The following is a 19,776-nucleotide window of genomic DNA, read 5'->3' as shown; positions in this document are numbered from 1 at the left end:
ACACAAAATTCATTTTCAAATTTCGAGTTTTTATCTGATTAATATCAAATTTTCAGGGAATAATAAAACACAATTAGGGCTATTTTAACAATTACTCGACTTTCAATCAACGCATTGTGATAAAGTCGAATAAAATATAATTGCTTCGGCTCTAAGAAGCAATATCGCAGAACAAAAGAGTTAGAAAATTATTCAAAAGTGCTGTTAGAGTGACGCGAAAACTCGAAAACACATATTTCCATCATACCCTTAAAGCCAATCTATTGAACAAAGACAGCAGATCTTGCATAAACTGATGGTTTTCCTATATGATATGCCTGCTGGAGCTTAGATAAATGGTGGTACCGTTACCCTACCGAACTTCGGCCTTAACAATATACGAATCAACAGTGTTTGGCTTATTAATTTCTTCTACATTCTTCGCTACGTTAGGTTGCTTTAGAAGCTGCTTCTTTATAATAGCCCAGTGTTTTTTCTATTGATAGCAGTTCCAGAGTATTTGAGGGGTAAGAATCGAAATCGTTCATCTTATACCACTATATCACGTCTTTCGTGTGGGGGGATAATGCCAAATTCAGCCAGGAGATCGACGTAGTCATATGCAACTTTTAAGCAACATCTTGAACTGAGCCGTTCAGTTCCCGTTCAGAGGTCCAAACCACGCGTTTTTGTCGTGAATATGACTTTTTTTACTATGGTTTCAAAATTTTATCTCTGAGAGAGTGATAAGTTTTTGATCGTGAATATCTTTTGTTGTATCTAACGAATGAACATAATTTTGCTACATGCCATCGGAAATATGATCACAATTTTATGATAATATTTTTCAGTTGTGTGACTTAATCTGAAATATTTCAAAATTAAACTTTTCTTAAATGTTTGGTATAAACGAGTATCAAAGAGGATAATTCATAAGGCGCGTTTGCCTTTCTCGTATTTTTAAAGCTCATAGCTCAGTGATCTGTGAAAGGATTTATATAATCTAACTACCAATAGAATCGAAATTTTTCAACTTAAACGTGTATAGTAACAGCATTGAAGTATTTCAATAGTACATTATTGAAAAACCTGTCTCATTTGACCCATGTTAACACCAGCCAATCAGAACGCGTTCTGAGGAAGAGAACAAAATATCTGCTGCTGTACAACAAATCGTTCGAGAAAAATGTTCCGAACCGTGCTTAATATCGTAGTGAGTTCCACAATTTGGTACTTCTGAAAGGCAGGAATGAATCCCGTACAGCATCCTGATAATCTCTTGCAATGAAATGCAAATCCGAAATGAAATAATCGACATTAAAATTCTATATGCTGCTATTTCAATAGCCGGTGGGACCGCCCATTAGAGAAAAAGCTACAAACGAAATCACGCAAAAAGAAACCTCTTAACAAAAATTGGATCAGTTTGGATTCTATCGCCACTGCGAGCAGATGTATTGTGTGTCGTTTGCAAAGCTAGTTTCGCTTCCGACAAGAGCGATTACGTCACAGCTGCCAGTTGTTTGCATTGGTGAAAAAACAACGAAAAGAGGACAACGGTGGAGAGCATCACACAAAAACAGCCGTTCTATTGGCTCTAAAAGTTTTCTATAGAACAATTAGGATTTCTTGCTCGCAAATCGAATATCCTCAGTTTAGTGCAAATCTAGAACAGTTTGATTAGATTTGTGCACTTTTCGCTGTGTGAAATTCACAGTAATCAAGATCTAGTAAAGCTCTTTGTTTTTGCGAAAAATGTTCCAGAGTTTAATGTCGTAGAGAATTACGCAATTAGACCCTTCTGAATGCTAGATACCCTACAGCATATTGATAGTTTCTTTCAATGAATTATGCAAATCCGAAATGAAATAATCGACATTAACATTCTGTATGCGGCTATTTTTATAGCCGTTAGGACCGCACATTAGGGAAAAGGCTGCAAACGAAATTAGTGAAAAAGCTACAAACGAAACCACGTAAAAAGAAACCTCTTAACAAAGTTTGGATTCTATCGCAATTACGAGTAGATGTATTGTGTGTCGTTTTCAATGCTAGTTTCGCTTCCGACAAGAGCGATTACGTCACAGCTGCCAGTTGTTTGCATTGGTGAAAAACAACGAAAAGAGGACAACGGTGGGAAACATCACACAAAATCAGCCGTTCTAATGGCTCTAAAAGTTTTCTAAAGAACTATTAGGATTTGTTCTTCGCAAATCGAAGGTAAAAAACCTCAGTTTAGTGTAAATCTAGAACAGTTTGATTAGATTTGTGCACTTTTCGCTGTGTGAAATTCACAGTAATCGAGATCAAGTGAAGCCTGCTTTGTTTTTGCGAAAAATGTGAAAAAAGGTGACTGCTTAGATAATTCTTATAATTGATCAATTAATTGATACTCGGAAGTGTTAAGGAACATGTCAGTTGTTTTCGTATTCAAGGCATGCAGTTATGTCTCTGACATTACCCACCCGCCGTTTGATATTTCACGTTGACCTGAACGTGTTTTTTTCCGAATTTTCGATTCCGATCATCAGTCAGACGTTCTTTTAACCAAACACAGTGGAATTCGCAATTCACAACTTTTTTCCGATGGCGCGTGGCGTTCCTTATTCTCAAAGTGCAAAACTTTTTTACGCTCGCACTGTTCTTACGTTTCCATTTCGAAAACTTTTGCGCACCTGATAAACAATACACATTAAATCAATAATGTGAACTTGAAAGTTAAAACCTAATTAAGCTCAAAAGCTGCCTGAAACCAACCAACGTGTATGAGATCATATACTACGCGTTATTTTATAACGACTATGATAAAGCATATTGTAACGGTTGGTTTCTGCCACCACTTCGTAAAAATCAGATTTTTCAGACTTGCAGAAATATGAAATATGTAATTTATTTGAAACACTGTAATTCAGTCATTCACGGTCTAGTATAACGTAGAAACTTTTCCGTTACACTTTGGTTTAGACAGCGTGTGTAACCTAGTTATGAGATGACAGAAACTCTGAACAAGCTTTTACGATAGAAACATACTTCCTTTCTACAAATTGAATTTGGCGCTTAAATGGAATGAACGAGAAAATAAATTTCGAGCTAAATTGTTTGAATATTTAACCTGAAAGGGCGTCCTGTCCAATCGCTTATGCAACAGCGGGACCTCGACCTCTCTCTTGTCCGGCGAACTGCGAAAAAAACTCTGCAGACGAATTGGAATTCTATTAGTACTACTGCGGGCTGCTAAAAGCAATGCCACATTCGTACATATCTGCCAGTTTGGAATATCGTATGAATATGGATCGGACAGAGGGCTTATTGAGTTTCCGCCTTTTACCCGGGAACAGATATTAATCATGTCCAACCGAAGGGACCGGAAAAGGTTGACCCTAGCTGTGGCGTTGAAGTGTAGCCGTATTAGTAAAAACCGGGGTTGAGTTTTGAAGAAGGTTGGCACCCAGCCCAATGTGAGTGATTTACTTCCGTCTGGGAAGGATCGTGTTACTTGTACGTTGGTGATTTTACAGTGCACGCGACACAAAGAGTGAAAAGTCGAAATTCGAACTAGAATAGTGCTGGTTTTGTGCATCGTCGAAAGCTTTGAACATATCACATTTGAGGACGGCCTGCCGTGGTAAAAGATGAGAACGAAATTCAAATAGCTCGATTTCATCTCTCTGACCGAAGCTGCAATCATTTAAATTCAAAGCATCTATCGAGAGTCATTCTGAAACTGCTACTGATTTCCATCGCTTTATCGAATATTTATCTTGAAATGTGACTATTGAATTCTATTTCGATGAATGAAAATGGATCCCATATTTTTTTACTCTGAAGTGAGCCAATGAACCAAACTCACACGCTAAAATAATGTTTCTCCTCATTCATCTACTCAGGTGAACAACGGTTTCGATTTTCTCGTCATGTTTTACATCTAATATCTTTGAATATCCTTGGATCAAACAAATCACAACTATGTCTACAGCACTCGTGCGACATAATTTTATTCGAAAAGCTTTTTCACGCGCTTGGGTAGATGAAACCTGGTTTGATCTGTGTAACGAAACGAGGGCATCAATCTATTCAATACTCACACAGACACAGGCGCAAGCATCGATACGAACGCACGGATACGGCCATCACACAACCAGGACACAATCAGGGATAAAACTTCCACATCATCATATTCAGCTCAGACGATTTACGTAATAAATCCCCCGAGTAGGAAAACTGAACGGAGCATGCTAGATCCGAGATGTGGGGAAAATTCCCTGCAATTGTAAAAAAACGGAAAGTGTCATCAACAAACAGCAACATGTGCGAAGAAAGATGGATAGCAAACACTCTCCAACGAAAGAAAATGTTATACTGATAGCGCAGGAATACAGTTTGGCTCTATATAGTATTGTATTGAGAGTAGTATTCGATTTTAAATTGTTAGGATAATCATTATCTATTTTCCTTGAACTGAATTGGTTATACAAAGAGCAGCTATTTTTTGAGTTTTGAAGCATGACGATTAAAGATAAATTTAAAATCAGTGAAAACATTAATGTTATAAAAATACCATGGTAGTAAAATCGTACGTATACTAACATATGTAACAAAATCAAATAATTAATTGACACATTGAATAATTACTTATCATCAGAAACAACATTTTCACTCAAAGATGAAAAATCCGTACAATGCGTAACGGAACTGTAATCAGACGAAAAGAAATAGGCGCAGGCTTGCTGTTGGTGTCTGTTGTGAACAATGATTCTGGTCACGTATGACCTGAGCATTATTTTATTATAGTCTGCTATTACAGGTGATGGATATGTTTCACTTGCCAGCCATTTCTATGTTGAATAAACAGGAAGGAAAGTAATAATTTGCTACTAGAGCACTACTCCAGAACAGAATCCACTGTGTGCAAGACAAGTTTTCATGCCTGACAAAATACTTGGTAATAAAAATGAATTCATATTTCTTGTTCAGCGGAATGTGGAAAAGACTCTCTCCCAGCAGTTTCCTCATTACTTGTCTAGCAGTCAGGCATAACAAACTTTGTTAGGGAAAATTGTATAAATGATAACGAATGAATGACATTGCTGCCCGAGGGGAGAAACCCCTTACCAGCGATAAAAACAACTTTTGTTCTACTATCGCAGTTAAATATTCATCTGCAAAAAATAAATGAATTGTTTTCTCTGGAAACGTTTAGTACCTCGGAAATTCCAACGCGATGGGATGAAGCAAACGGAATAACTTTTTAGGAATAAAGAGGATTAATTTTCATTTCTGATACATTCCATTAGTTCGAAGAGAATAAGAAATGTATTTCCAATAAATGTTTTAGCAAACAAATGACAAACTGATTCTGATAAACATAACAATAATAATAGTACTACAGGAAAAAATCTACTCAACAGTTAGTTGTATTGTGTGAAATTTATTTCGATTATGCTTAAGTTGAAAACCCATAAACTACATGAATGTTTAGGTTTATTTGTCTATAATCACACAAATCAATCTAATTCAGAATGTATGATAACATGTATGTTGGGGAAAACCAATATTTCGAAAATTGCAACTGTAAACTCCCTGATGAAAAGTTCATTATTGATTTTTTGGCAAACACGAATATTACTGAAACTGATCTCACATGGCAAAAAACAGATGTGAAAAGACGATATTGAAGAAAAAAGTTCGCATATGGAATATATCGAATATGGTTCTCGAACAGAAGATATTTGGTAAATGTATTTTAAAAGCCGTTATCAGTGCAGTAAAATTTTATTCAATTCAAATGAAACTGAATGTGAAACACATTGACGATCACCCTACTGCAGCAAACTTCACACTCTGATACACACAACGTTTGCATTTTTGATACTCTACTCCATTTATAATTCTATTCATTTGAACTTGCTCACTACCAAGAGCGAAGACAATGAAGCAGCTAGACTACTTGGCACTTAAAACTGAGCAAGTAAAACTTCAAATGACTAGGTATAATTATTCAAGTAACGATGAATTCTTGAAGCTTCACTTGAAAATGGCTGCAAAAGTCAAATTAATTAAAAGGAATATGCTGACGGTCAGTGGCCATAAATTTCATTTTCATCTTTTATTATTCGATTGAAAATGAAATTTTACCACACTGGCCGTTATATCTCAACTCTTTGCAGAATACATAATGAATAAATTCTCCGATGAACAAAAACTGAGCCTTTTTGAAAATCTTCAGTGCGCGTAGTGTGGTTGAAATAAGTAAAAAAAAATTGAAATTTTATCCCTCAAGAGCAATTTGATGTTCTGTTGATTAGTGAATCACTAACGGTTAGGTATTCAAAATTTATTCAGTAATACCGTGGTGGTGATAGTAAAAACTTTAATGAAAAACCAATCACAAAGCGTACTACGCAGCTGATTGAAAAGTATTACCCATTTTAACTTGAATATCATAGGCAGAAGTAACAGGAGCGTAGGTTATCGCTTCACTAATTCAAACGCGCCATTCAAACGCTGCGCCAGTTGTGTGTTCGAGACATGCAAAATGAGGTACTCTTGTTATTTCTATCATATAAATCCTACTTATGCTAAATAGAGTATTATTGGGTGTAATCTAAATAGTGCAGTATAATCAACTCGTCGTCGCTATAATCACTTTTTAGAATGTGGAAAAAACATTGTTGTTCATATTGACCACGTTACGGGTATCGAAAATATCGCAGTCAATATTTCTCATTTGCAATTCAGTTGCTAATTTATTCATCAGATGTTTTAATTGATACGAATATAATAATTAAATCATGCACGAATCACTTCGATCTCTAGCTGAAGCATAGGTGAAATATCATCGTAGACTTCTCTCCCTTTCAATTACCTCTTTAGCGATATTTCTGTGGGAGAGAATTTGTCATCAAGTTTAGCTAACACAAAAATCACTTATGAACTTCTAGGTTTGAAGTTTTGGGTATGCTTGTTCATGAATGAAAATCTCGAAAGTGACTTTTTCGAGTCACGGAGTTATTTTTAGAAAATCTCTTGAACTTATTTTTTTTAACGAGAGATAACGGAATGAACTATTTCTGATCATTATTTTCCCGACGTTTGACCGGGCAAACCAGGTAGGTTTGCATGCAAGAGACCGCCGCTTCCGACGGCGGGTCGACGGCCAACTCAGCTGGTGTTGCCTCGGCGGCTTTGTGCCGACGAGCCATCTTGGCTCCGGTTATGTGGCTGCGCCACATCAGTTATTCAGAAGACATGATAACACAAAAAATAATAATGTGATGTATTCGAAATTACCCTTTCGGTAAAATGTTTAATTTGGTGTAATGACTTTTTCGGCGAAATGACCCTTTCGGCGAAATGACCCGCTCCCGATTCAAAGTTAGTTAGTTAGTTGTTTATTTTAGCCCGGTTTTAACCTATCGGTCATTCACCGGGGGATAGATTCAAAGTTGTATCTGGCCATGTGTACAAGCAATCAGTCACATTTTCACAACAGTCAACTGTAGACTGGGAAGATTATGACTTCAGTATTTTGGGATACTCATGGAATAAACTTCATCGATTATCGCAAGAAAATCTATCAATGGCAACGATGGTTAAATTGAATAAATTGCACTTCAAATTGCTTCCTCATCCACCGAATAGTACAGATCTGTCCCCCAGTGACTACTGGCAATTCGCTGATCTCAAAAATGCTTGCCGAAAAGAAATTCAACTCAAATAAAGAAGCAATTTCGGGATGTGAAATCTGTTTCGAGGTAAAAGAAAAATGTTGCTCTTGAAGGAGGTTACATTGATGAAAATAATCGACTTTTTCAAAAGAGAGTTTTTCTTAGTTAGTCACACAATTTAATGAGTGACTTGTCATATACGTGAAATTGTATCTATATCTACTTGACTTAAGAGGCGGGTAGGGTCTAACACTTTTGAAAAATCATTCATTATTTTCTTTATATTTTTTTTTTAGTAAATCATTTCAAGAATTTTCTGTGGAATTTTCAAGCCTACTAGAACGAAACTCTGGAAGTTATGGACCTTTATCTATGGATATCTCATTCTTAGAAGAAGCAAGAGCTCGGCGCACAGGCCCAAGTTTTCTACTTCGATTGACTTCGAAACTTGACAAAACATTCTTGAAATGTTTCATTATAATAAATTATAAAAGAAAACACATGATTTTTTGAAAATGTTAGACCCTATGGGCTCCCTGGAGTAATAATTTTTTTCAATTGATTTTATAGACAAAAAAACTTTAAACGCGTTTTTCTCGAAAGCAGGTTTTGATAGTCTGTGTCCATCGTCATTCCAAAACTACTGCACCTCAAATTTTTCACACACTTTCTACATAGAAAAAACAGACTCCAACGTTTTCTTTTTAACTGTTTGTTACTTTGATGAGGTTTATCAAAAATTAGAAAAAATCGCACAGAAAGGTTGGGGTCTAGAAAAATTTCTACTCTAACTATGCTGCGTTCATTTTTCACTTCTGATTAGTCTGCGCTGAGATACAGTGGACACCGCAAATCATGATTTTTAAGAAGCATCCTAAAAAATATCTCTTCACCGACTTATTACTTAATATTTTTCCACGAAAAAATCACAAAATGTTGTTCGAATGATTCTTTTCATCATGCAAAACATTTGAATTTATTTTGTTGAACGATAATTCTGGAAAAAATTCGTAATAATGAAGATTTTTTTCATCATTCAAACCCTACCCCCCCTTAAACTAACCTATCCAAAATCCAACTGTAAAGCGTTCTAACGATGGCATTTAGTTTTAAATTTATTACGAAAAATCTCGCTCGCTGTATTATGCACAACCTTACTCTCAAGTTATATATATAGAAATTTCCACTGCAAATACAAAAGTTCTTATACCTAAACTGTACATTTTGTCTGTGTAGAGTATACAATTTCGTACTTCACTGTTTGCCTTGATACATATCAAAAGCTCGAACAACCCTAAAAGTCTGTTTGTAATAATGTTTTTCAGTTAGTAAAATTTGTTTTTCTAACTGTAAATGTGCAAAACACTTTACGAAAGGACAAAAGTAATCTTATCTCAAGATATTTGAAAGCTTTTTCTTGAAATAAATCATGTTTAATGTGAATTTAATGTTCTAAAACTAAGTTACTAGAATTAGCAGGTATCCCGAGTGTTTCATGTTGTGCAAAATCAGTCGATTAGTAAATTGAGCTCCGACAAATTGAATCATATTTGTAAATTTAATCACAGTATTAAAACGTCCTCTTTTCGTGGACCCCGAAATGTACGTGCATCTGACCGGTCTCTTACATTTAATTAAGCTCGCCAACAACGTAAACGTTCACTGATAAACAGGACTCTGATGATATAATAACAGCTCGCAGGGTATGGACAAGCATCGCATTCGAAATGATTATCCACCGGCACTGCACAGCACAGCCGAAGTGCTGGTCGTTCCGAAACGATCCAAGCCATTTGCAGATTGCCATTTGTCAACCTGAAACCTCGCTTATAACGGATCATGTCAACCTTTTTTCCGGAAAGGCATTACGGATGCGATGCTACCCAAAAAATCTCCGGACCACTGATGGCAAGCCCTAATCTGGACCGGAGAAAGGATACCTTTGTTTATCGATGCTCATATTTTGCATGATTTAAACCATTCTCTGCTCTAGTAAACGAAATCTTAAGCACCCACTTCAACCTTCCATTCAGAACAGATTTTTCCTCTGGCTGAAAATGAGTGTTTGTACTTTGTTAGGCTACGTTGTTTTATTTGGACCGGAGTTCGTTATAAATACGGCAGTTGTCCCCTTATTTATCCTACTAACTGAGGCATTACTCAATGCTATCCATTACAATTAAAATCGGTGGATAACTCTGTAATCGTTGTCAATAATATTCCATCCGGCTTTAGTTAAATTGAAAAGAACCACTACCGATATAAACTTTTAATCGAACAAACCACGTGCTGTTTGACCCTTTCAGCCGTTTTGACATTGAAAACAAATATCATGTCTCTCCGCTTACTAATGGCATTTTTGCTCGAAGCTAAACCCAACCCAGTTTCATTTCAAACTGCTGCAAAATCATGGTGTCAAATAACGGGATGAATGGTGAAGCTGAGATGAATATGGGATCAGATATCCTATGAGTGCAGAATCGCTCTGCTGCTCTGCACAAAGGTTGAATAAAAAATCCTTAACCTGTAACCTTTTAAAAATGTATTAGCTAGCCAACGAATATTCTTCTTCGTAGCTGCAATGAATACTTTTAGGCAAAAATGAAACATGAAGAAGTGCTCTAAAAAGCAAATTTCTCAGCTTGTCGATATGTAGGAGATCATCTCATTTATTCCAAGAAATTAATCTAACTGAAGCTCATATAGCATAGCTTATTTTCCGTAATATATTGAATTTATTTGCATGCCTCTAAGATAAGGAAATTACCTGACAGATGAAAATGAAACATTTGTTAATATTCTTCATATTAAATATCTGATCCAAAACTGAACGCCGCGCTCAAAATTCTCTTCTCAATCTATTTCCGTTCTCTATCTACTGGCACCGGCGCAACTACAGATCAAATGTATTCGTGATTCGACAAGTACATCAGAATTGTTATTATTTGTCTTCAAAGCAAAGTAGCATACATCTGATTCGATCGGGGTTAACTATGACAGATAAGGCACGAACACGGGTTTCCTGATGGTTTGACGCGATTTGTTAATGAAGTATGAACATACAAAAACAGTAATCATGAATGAAACATACGACTACTTGTAACTTGTAGGTGTGATTCATTGAATGTCTAAGTTCACACCTAATTTTCTCGAAAATGGCTAATTTAGGAAGAAGGTTACTTTATGAAAAAAAGTATAACTTTTCATCTGTAGAAAATCATAGTCTATTGTTTAAAATAATATTTTTTCATCAGGAACAAAAGTCTATGAAAACACCTAAAACTTATTAAAGCTGTAAGTACTTCACTTCTAAATTCACAATAATAAAATTATAATCAATTGAATTATAAATGCAAATTATTTAAAAAATGAATGATCGCTTTTTTATTTGATTTTTTTGTTTATTATTCTGTTACTCGAAAAAGCATCTGACTTTCCAGTGCATATTTGAATATCAAATTCCTACCACTTCTTCTTTCATACAATTTTTGTACAATCAACAGTTCCCGAGCTAAAACGATTGGAACGGTGGAATTCAAGAAGAATTGAATTTTGAATTTCGTATCTAAATATATCTAAAACGGCTACTAAAAGAAAGGTTTGTATGAGTAAATTTATTGTTTTGGACTTGTAAAATCATTTTCTAGTATTTTGTTTTTGTTTTTTTCTTTCTACTGTTTAAATTTATCCGTGCTCAACTGACATATTTTCATCAAGAACTTTAATTTTTGAAAATAACTAGAAATTGTTAATACGATCAGTATCTAACGAGGAAACAGATTGGAAAATTGACATATGAACACAATGATGTAATGAAAACTGCGAAAATGTTACCGCAGAGACACAACTCGAACCCGTAGCTAACTCCTAACAGGGGAAATGTTTTATCAATTAAACTACCCTGCATATGAAAACACATGAAGAGAAAGTCCAATTGACTGGACGATACTAAGCATGCTTCGCTGTACTTAGTCACCACGGTATTCACTTACAGTCCCGTAACGACGGAAACAAATTCAACAGAAACATATACAAAGATCACGAGTCTATTTCTATCCATCTACTTTGCCGCACGATTCGAGACTTTTGTTTTTATCTATTTCGCTATCTACGATGTATACACGATAGTTTCACAAGTAGCAGATTAAGTTGATGTCCTATATTTTTTTACGGATTGTGCAATTTATCAAGTTAGTCTATATTACTATTCTACTAACAGTTGTGTCATGGAAAACGCGCAATTTTTCTGTGTTGTGCAACATATCTTTAGGTTCTTCCGTTATTACGAATATTTATTCACAACGATTGCCGCAACTGATACAAAAACTCATGCGTCGATCCCATTACAAAGGCAATAATCAAATCAGCGGAAAAACAATTGTGAAACTCGTGAAAACTACTACGTAATGTAAACAAGAAATGGAACATACAAAAACATAACAAACTAAATTTCTAATGATAAATTTCACATTTGATTTTCAATACAACTGCTCTGAATACAAATATGGATTTTGTAAAAAATATCTGCACATGAAAAATGATAATGATACATATTGTAGAATCGATCTTTTATGTTTTTGTAAATGCAAAATCGACAACGAACTGTATTTTTATTTTTTTTTTTTTATTCAATAGTATAATATATATTTTTAGGCACACTGCTTAAGCTCTAAGATGCCAAGGGTATTTCCTAATCTTAATCAACGACTAACTTAAAACTAGAATAGTATCATTAGATTATGTTGGAATTATGTGTTATTAGAATTTTTGGAAAAAGCTTTTAGCTGGCGTTCGGCACTGGTCGGTGAATTGAATATTGCATGATTTCCAGTTGGTGCTATCTATGGCCGCTTCCTTTCAGTTCGTGTGGGTCCGCGGGAAACACCCCCAGGCTACGAAGGCCCGGCGGGTGGCCCGCATGCTGGTCATCGACTGGAGCGTAGGACCGTAGGCGGTGATGGTGATGTTACGAAGAGATGAAAAAATAAAAAAAGTAAATATTGTGGAAACCGAGGTAAATAGGGGGTATGGAAACAAAATGTCTGAAAACTACAGAGATCTAATTAGTTGCCATCGAGATGGTGAAGAGACGGGGGAAGGGGGAACGAAAAGTTAGTGACAAAAAAAGATCTTGTTAGTTCCAATGAAGATGGTGGACAGGGACGGTGATCGAGAGAATCGGGCGGATGTTAGTGTCGAACCTGTAGGTGGAGAATATACTTTCTGAGCGAGGTATAACCGATTACACTTGTATATTAATGTGTTTGAGGTAATGGTATATAAGAAGCATATAAGAGATATCCCGACTAGCCAACACATCTCGGACCGGAACTTCAGGTGGTCTACCTCGGGCCCTTAGGGAGTCCTTTAATAAAGACCTGGCGTCACGATACTCCGTACACGTCCATACGACATGCTCGATGTCCTGATAACCGTCACCACAAGCGCAGAGACCGCTCTCCACGATTCCAATACGCCGGAGATGCGCGTTGAATGTGTAATGGTTTGACATGAGCCGAGATATCACACGAATGAAGTCACGACTCACGTTCATCCCCCTGAACCAAGGTTTCGTCGATAGCCTAGGGTTAATGGAATGCAGCCATCGTCCCAGTTCGCCATTGCTCCATGAAGTTTGCCAACTTTCGAGAGTTTTCTGACGAGAGATACTGAAAAATTCATTGAAGCAGATTGGTCTTTCATAAATATCACCTTCTAATGCGCCCACCTTAGCCAATGAGTCTGCCTTTTCATTGCCCGGAATGGAACAATGCGAAGGGACCCAGACTAACGATATTAAATAAGACCGTTCAGATAAAGTTCGCAAGTGTTCCCATATTTTCCCCAGGAAATATGGGGGATACTTTCCTGGCTTCACTGCGCGGAGAGCTTCTATTGAACTTAGACTGTCCGTGACAATGAAGTAATGGTCTTTGGGCAAGGTTTCAATGATCTCAAGGGTGTACTGAATAGCAGCTAATTCTGCGACGTAGACTGAAGCCGGATCACTGAGTTTGTACGAAGCGGTGATGTTCTGATTGAAGATTCCGAAGCCTGTTGATGTTTGATCCGTCAGTGTAAAACATCTTTTCACAGTTGACTGTTCTGAATTTATTATAAAAAATATTTGGGGCCACTTGAGGGCGTACGTGATCCGGGATTCCACGAATTTCTTTTCTCATGGATGTGTCGAAAAACACAGTAGAATCAGAAGTATCCAAGAAATGAGCACGGTTGAAAACAAACGAAGAAGGATTAATATTCTGAGCCATGTAATCAAAATACAAGGACATAAAACGGGTCTGAGAATTAAGCTCGATAAGCCTTTCGAAGTTTTCAATCACCATTGGATTCAAGATATCGCATCGGATTAGCAATCGATATGAGAGATCCCAGAATCGATTTTTCAACGGCAACCATGCAACCATGCAACCTAAGGCAATACGCAAACAACGATACTGAATTCTTTCCAGTTTAATGAAATGGGTGTTCGCGGCGGATCGGAAGCAGAAGCATCCATATTCCATTACGGACAAAATCGTTGTTTGGTACAGCCTGATCAGATCTCCTGGGTGGGCACCCCACCAAGTTCCGGTTATTGTGCGAAGAAAATTGATTCTCTGCTGGCATTTTTGTTTCAGATACCTAATGTGACATCCCCAGGTGCCTTTGGAGTCGAACCAGACCCCGAGATATTTAAATGTGAAGACCTGAGCTATGGTTTCACCCCCTAGTTGAAGCTGTAATTGTGCTGGTTCTCGCTTTCTTGAAAATACGACCAGCTCAGTTTTCTCCGTAGAGAACTCGATACCCATTTGAAGAGCCCACGTCGACAAGTTGTCGAGGGTATCTTGTAATGGTCCTTGGAGCGGCAGGGTCCTATAATGGACACAACGCTGTCGTCGGCAAGTTGTCTTAGCGTGCAAGATGTGTTGATACATTCATCAATGTTGTTTACGTAAAAGTTGTATAAAAGGGGGCTTAAGCATGAGCCCTGAGGAAGACCCATGTAACTGAATCGTATTGTCGACAAATCACCATGTGCAAAATACATGTATTTCTCAGACAATAGATTATATAAAAAGGTGTTCAAAACCGGCGAAAGACCATGCTGGTGCAGCTTCTTAGATAGGATATTTATAGAAACTGAATCAAAAGCCCCCTTGATATCTAGAAATACTGATGCCATTTGTTCTTTACGAGCAAATGCCATTTGAATTTCGGTTGAGAGCAACGCAAGACAATCGTTCGTTCCTTTACCCCTGCGGAAGCCGAATTGTGTATCTGAAAGTAAACCATTAGTCTCGACCCAATTGTCTAGACGGAAGAGAATCATTTTTTCGAACAACTTCCGGATACAGGAAAGCATAGCAATCGGCCGATACGAATTGTGATCGGAGGCTGGTTTCCCAGGTTTTTGAATGGCGATAACTCTCACTTGTCTCCAGTCGTGTGGAACAATATTACCCTCGAGGAACTTGTTAAATAAATTCAGCAAGCGCCTTTTGGCAGAGTCAAGAAGATTTTTCAACAAGTTTAATTTAATTCTGTCTAACCCCGGGGCTTTATTGTTACACGACAAGAGCGCAAGTGAGAACTCTACCATCGAAAACGGTGTTTCGTTTGTATTCGAAGTCGCGGCGCGGGATATCTTCTGTTCCGGAACAGAATCAGGACATACTTTTTTAGCGAAATCGAATATCCAGCGGTTAGAATATTCCTCGCTTTCGTTCGTTGTGTTTTGGTTGCGCATTCGTCGGGCTGTGTTCCAAAGAGTGCTCATCGATGTTTCTTTTGTTAATCCGTCAACAAACCGTCGCCAGTAACCTAGTTTCTTTGCTTTAACTAAGTTCTTCATTTGCTTATCTAGCGCTGCGTAATTTCTATAATTATCAGGTGTTCCATATTTTCTGAACTTTTTGAATGATAAAGATCTTTCCGCGTTCAGTGATGAGCACTCTTTGTCCCACCACGGGTTGGGAGGACGAATGTTGGTATTCGCGCCGGGTACACGTTTCGTCTGAGCTTGAATCGCAGTGTCGAGAATCAAGCCAGCCATAAACGTATACTCTTCCTCCGGAGGAAGTTCTTGTGTTGTTTCTAGTTTCTCAGATATCGATATTGCGTAGCATTTCCAATCAATATTTCGTGTGAGGTCATACAAAACATTGATTGTTTCCGATGGTCTTAATCCGCTGGCGATTGAAATTACGATAGGTAGATGATCGCTACCGTGGGGATCAGGGATCACCTTCCACGTGCAGTCCAACCGTAGCGATGTCGAGCAAAGGGATAAGTCCAGCGCACTTGATCTTGCTGGTGGTGCGGGAATTCGTGTCATTTCTCCCGTATTCAAGATTGTCATATTGAAGTTGTCGCAAATATCATGGATCATAGCTGATCTGTTATCATCATGAAGACAACCCCATCCCGCACCGTGAGAGTTAAAGTCTCCTAAAACTAACGTCGGTGCGGGAAGAAGTTGCATGATACTGCTGAGCCAGTGGTACCCAACTGAGGCTCTAGGGGGAATATAGATGTAAGCAATACAAAGGTCCTTGCCTTTAATTGTGACATGACATGCGACAACTTCAATACCTGATATCGAGGGGAGGTTAATTCGAAAGAAGGAATAGCACTTTTTGATCCCCAAAAGTACTCCTCTGTAGGGATTATCTCGATCCAGGCGAATAATGTTAAAATCGTGGAAGTTTAGTGATACATCAGAAGTTAACCAAGTTTCGCACAATGCAAATGCGTCACATTTCAGATTATTTACTAAGTATTTAAAAGGATCTATTTTCGGGATGATACTTCTACAGTTCCACTGTAAAACAGTGATCGAATCCTTGACCACGTTCGAAAAATTAGCCATCGAAGGAAACGATTGCTGAGAGGAGGGGCCATTTTGCAGTCAGCTGCATCAAAAACATTTTAACTTTTGGCAGGAAAGTCATCAAAATACCTTTTAGGGGGTCAGAAATGTTGAAGACGGAAAATATAAAGTCCACAATGTCACTGAATTTTACAAGTCCAGCACTTGATGTGTTTTCTGATTCCTTGGGGACTTTCGGGGTTTTGGGTGTCCCCGGAAGTGTTGGATATTCTTTCTCCGATTTCAAGTCTCCGGAACTAGGAGCTTTTGGCTTCTTCTTTTCGTTACTTACCGTTACTTCCTTCTGCTGTTACTTTTGGAGGGCCTTCAAGAGATATCTTCGAACCCTTGCTAGGGAGTTTAGGAGATGATATATTTTTCATCTTCCTAAAACTACGAGGGACAGTTGAAGATGTACCTTCTTGAGGATCGTCAGAGTCGCAATCGTCCGCAGACAAACAGGTGTAGAGGTTCTGTTCAGGTGGTGTGGCGATTTTCAGCATTTCTGCGAACGAGCGGTTTGATCGTTGCTTGAGAGATCGTTTCAAATGATCTCCACGCAATTTATAGGCAGAACATGCTGTGAGGTCATGCGGGGCCGCCCCACAGTAAAAACACTTTTCAATGTCTCTGTCGCAAACGCCATCCGCATGACTCTCTCCACACTTCGAGCAGCGGGGCCGATTTCCACAATGGGAAGCTGTGTGTCCTAGTTGTTGACAACTAGTGCAATTCATTACCCGTGGTACGAAAAGTCGTACAGGTAGACGAACCCTGTCCAGGAGAACGAATTTCGGCAAAGCCGAGCCGGAGAAGGTCACCCGATACGAGTCCGAGTGGGGATAAGACTTTGTCCCATCCGCGGCGATCGATACTGAATGCAAACGTTTGCAGTCCAGTATCTTGACATTCTTAAGCAAGGGATCTTTAAAACATCCGACCCCATGTTTGAGAATGTCCTCGCATGTCAGACTGGGATCCGTGATCACTCCGTCTATCTCGACTTCGCGAGCTGGTATATAAACGCGGTAGTCCCGCGTAAAGTGATCGTTTCGAGCGATCTCATTAGCATGTTTCAGACTGGTCAACGAGACCCTGAGCTTATCGGGACGAATTTTTGAGATAAATTTCAATGTTGTATATTTCGACGCCAAGTCTTTAGATATTTTCAAAATATTAAGCGGTTTATTCTTCTCTTTGGTCCGAAAATAAACCACATAAAGGCCGGCCGAGGGTGAAGGCTCTTCGGGATACTGTTTAACCCGGTGAGTCTTACTATTTGGAGCAGATTTAGAATCTGTTTCCATTTTATCTTCGGGGGGCAGGGAAGAATTTAATGGACTTGCCATAGCGCGGTTGAGGTTCCGCGCAAATTATAGGGGGAGTCAAAATATAAGACGATAAAGGGACACGAAGGAAAAAAATATAATACTTAGCTAATGATCCGTAGCAACTCGGCCGCTGAGGCCAAGCGTTAGTTACAACGACCTCTGAGAATTAATATGCACACAGCACCGGTTCACGGCACCACACTAAACGTCCGTTCACTGTTCGTATTGTTTTAACACAATAGCACCCGGCACTGTCTAACGGTATTTATTGTTTATACTGTATTGATCTACTGCACAAGCTCGCGAATACAAAAGATTTGATATTAAATGACCTTGAAACGGATTAGAATGGATTAACGCACAGCTGCTCTAATGCAAACTACCATCCGATCGATACGACGGTCACGAAAGGAATGACTGTATTTTTATTGTGAAACATGTATTCGTACGACCGAAATTTTTAAGCGCCTTTAAACTAACGTGTTTTAATGATTGTACTCCAATTTCTGTGAAAATAACAATATATTATTTTTAATAACAATCATCGGAATAGTGTTTATAATACGTGTATTTAATCATTCTTAAAATTTTCAGGCGATTTTGATCAAGCTAATGGTTATTGAACCTGGAAAAAATATTTTCCGATAAAGACTGTCCCAGAAAGTAAGGACGCACTCTGACTTCACTGTAAATAATTCACAAGTGTTAGATATTCAAATTTTATTCGAAATACTGATAATATAGACTACAACAACAGAATATTATTCTCAACATTTGCTACTTAGCCATTGTAGACTAGATGGCGCACCTTCTTGCGAACGTTCCTCATTAAATTCCGTACAGACCCCTTGGCGACAAGTTTTGACACTTTTTTCCAATAGTTTTCGAACTGTTGAATGATTTCAGCTGCCGAGACATGTTTCCTAAGATGTGCCTTCGTTAATGCCCAAAATTCCTCAATTGGTCGAAGTTGTGGGCAATTTGGTGAATTCATGTCTTTTGGGACGAAAGTGACATTTTTGGTAGTATACCATTCTACCGTTGATTTCAAGTAGTGGCCAGATCTTGAACAGGATCCTTGTGGCTTCGAATCATGGGTAGAAGTCGTTTTTGTAAACATTCCTTGATGTATATTTCGCTGTTCATTGAAGCAGTGGTGATGAAGGGTTTCGAAATCTTACCGCAGCTACAAATTGCTTGCCAGACCATAGCTTTCTTACCAAATTTTTCGACTTCAATCGATGTCTCGGACTGGTTTAACACTTGCCCTTTTCGCACCGTATAATATTGTGGTCCCGGCAAGGATTTGTAATCGAGTTTCACGTAGGTTTCGTCGTCCATGATTATGCAGTTCAAATTTCCAGCAAGAATCGTATTGTACAGCTTTCGAACCCTCGGCCTGATCGATGCTTCTTGTTTCGGACTACGTTTTGGTTGTTTCTGCTTCTTATAGGTTCGAAGATTCAAAAGTTCTTTAGCACGGAGAACATTTGACTTCGAAGTGGCCACTTTTTTGGCCACAATTCGAACTGAAACCTCCTTCTTTTGCTCGAACGCCTTTAGTATACGTTTATCTAACTGAGAGTTAACAGGACCTTTTTTTCGACCCGTTTTCGGTTTATCCTCAAAGGTGTTATCCTCATCGCAAAATGAAACTTCCTGATTGCATTTTGCACGGCTTTTTCACTTACTCCTTCCATTTTTGCTATCTTTCTCAGTGACAGTCCGCGTTCTGTGCACAATTTGTACACAATTTTTCGACGTTGTTCTGTTGAAAGTCCACGCATTTCGAAACAAACAAATGAAAACGAATAAACAACTGCACAAGTGGTTAGAGAAGAGTGTAAACAACAGGACGCAACCATAAAAATCTACAGATTCTTAACCATTTCGAAATGGCAGCGGTTTTTGGTTGCGTCCATAC

General features: G+C 38.1%; 1 protein-coding gene across 21 annotated transcripts in view; it reads right to left on the bottom strand.

Moving 5' to 3' along the window:
* The window catches only part of LOC131438867 (somatostatin receptor type 2-like), a 209,766-nt gene that overhangs the window by 106,983 nt on the left and 83,007 nt on the right, over positions 1-19,776 (bottom strand). For 3 of the 21 annotated variants that reach the window (XM_058609230.1, XM_058609236.1, XM_058609235.1), the window contains exon 2: positions 4,065-4,241. The exons of the other annotated variants lie outside the window; for them this stretch is intronic. The gene's annotated coding sequence lies outside the window, so the exon portion shown is untranslated. The remainder of the gene's footprint in view (positions 1-4,064; positions 4,242-19,776) is intronic. 21 annotated transcript variants of the gene reach the window in all.

Source organism: Malaya genurostris, chromosome 3, assembly GCF_030247185.1.
Source record: "Malaya genurostris strain Urasoe2022 chromosome 3, Malgen_1.1, whole genome shotgun sequence".
Lineage (NCBI taxonomy): Eukaryota > Metazoa > Arthropoda > Insecta > Diptera > Culicidae > Malaya > Malaya genurostris.
The sequence above is the reverse complement of the archived record's forward strand: the minus strand, read 5'-3'. Positions and strand labels throughout refer to the sequence as shown.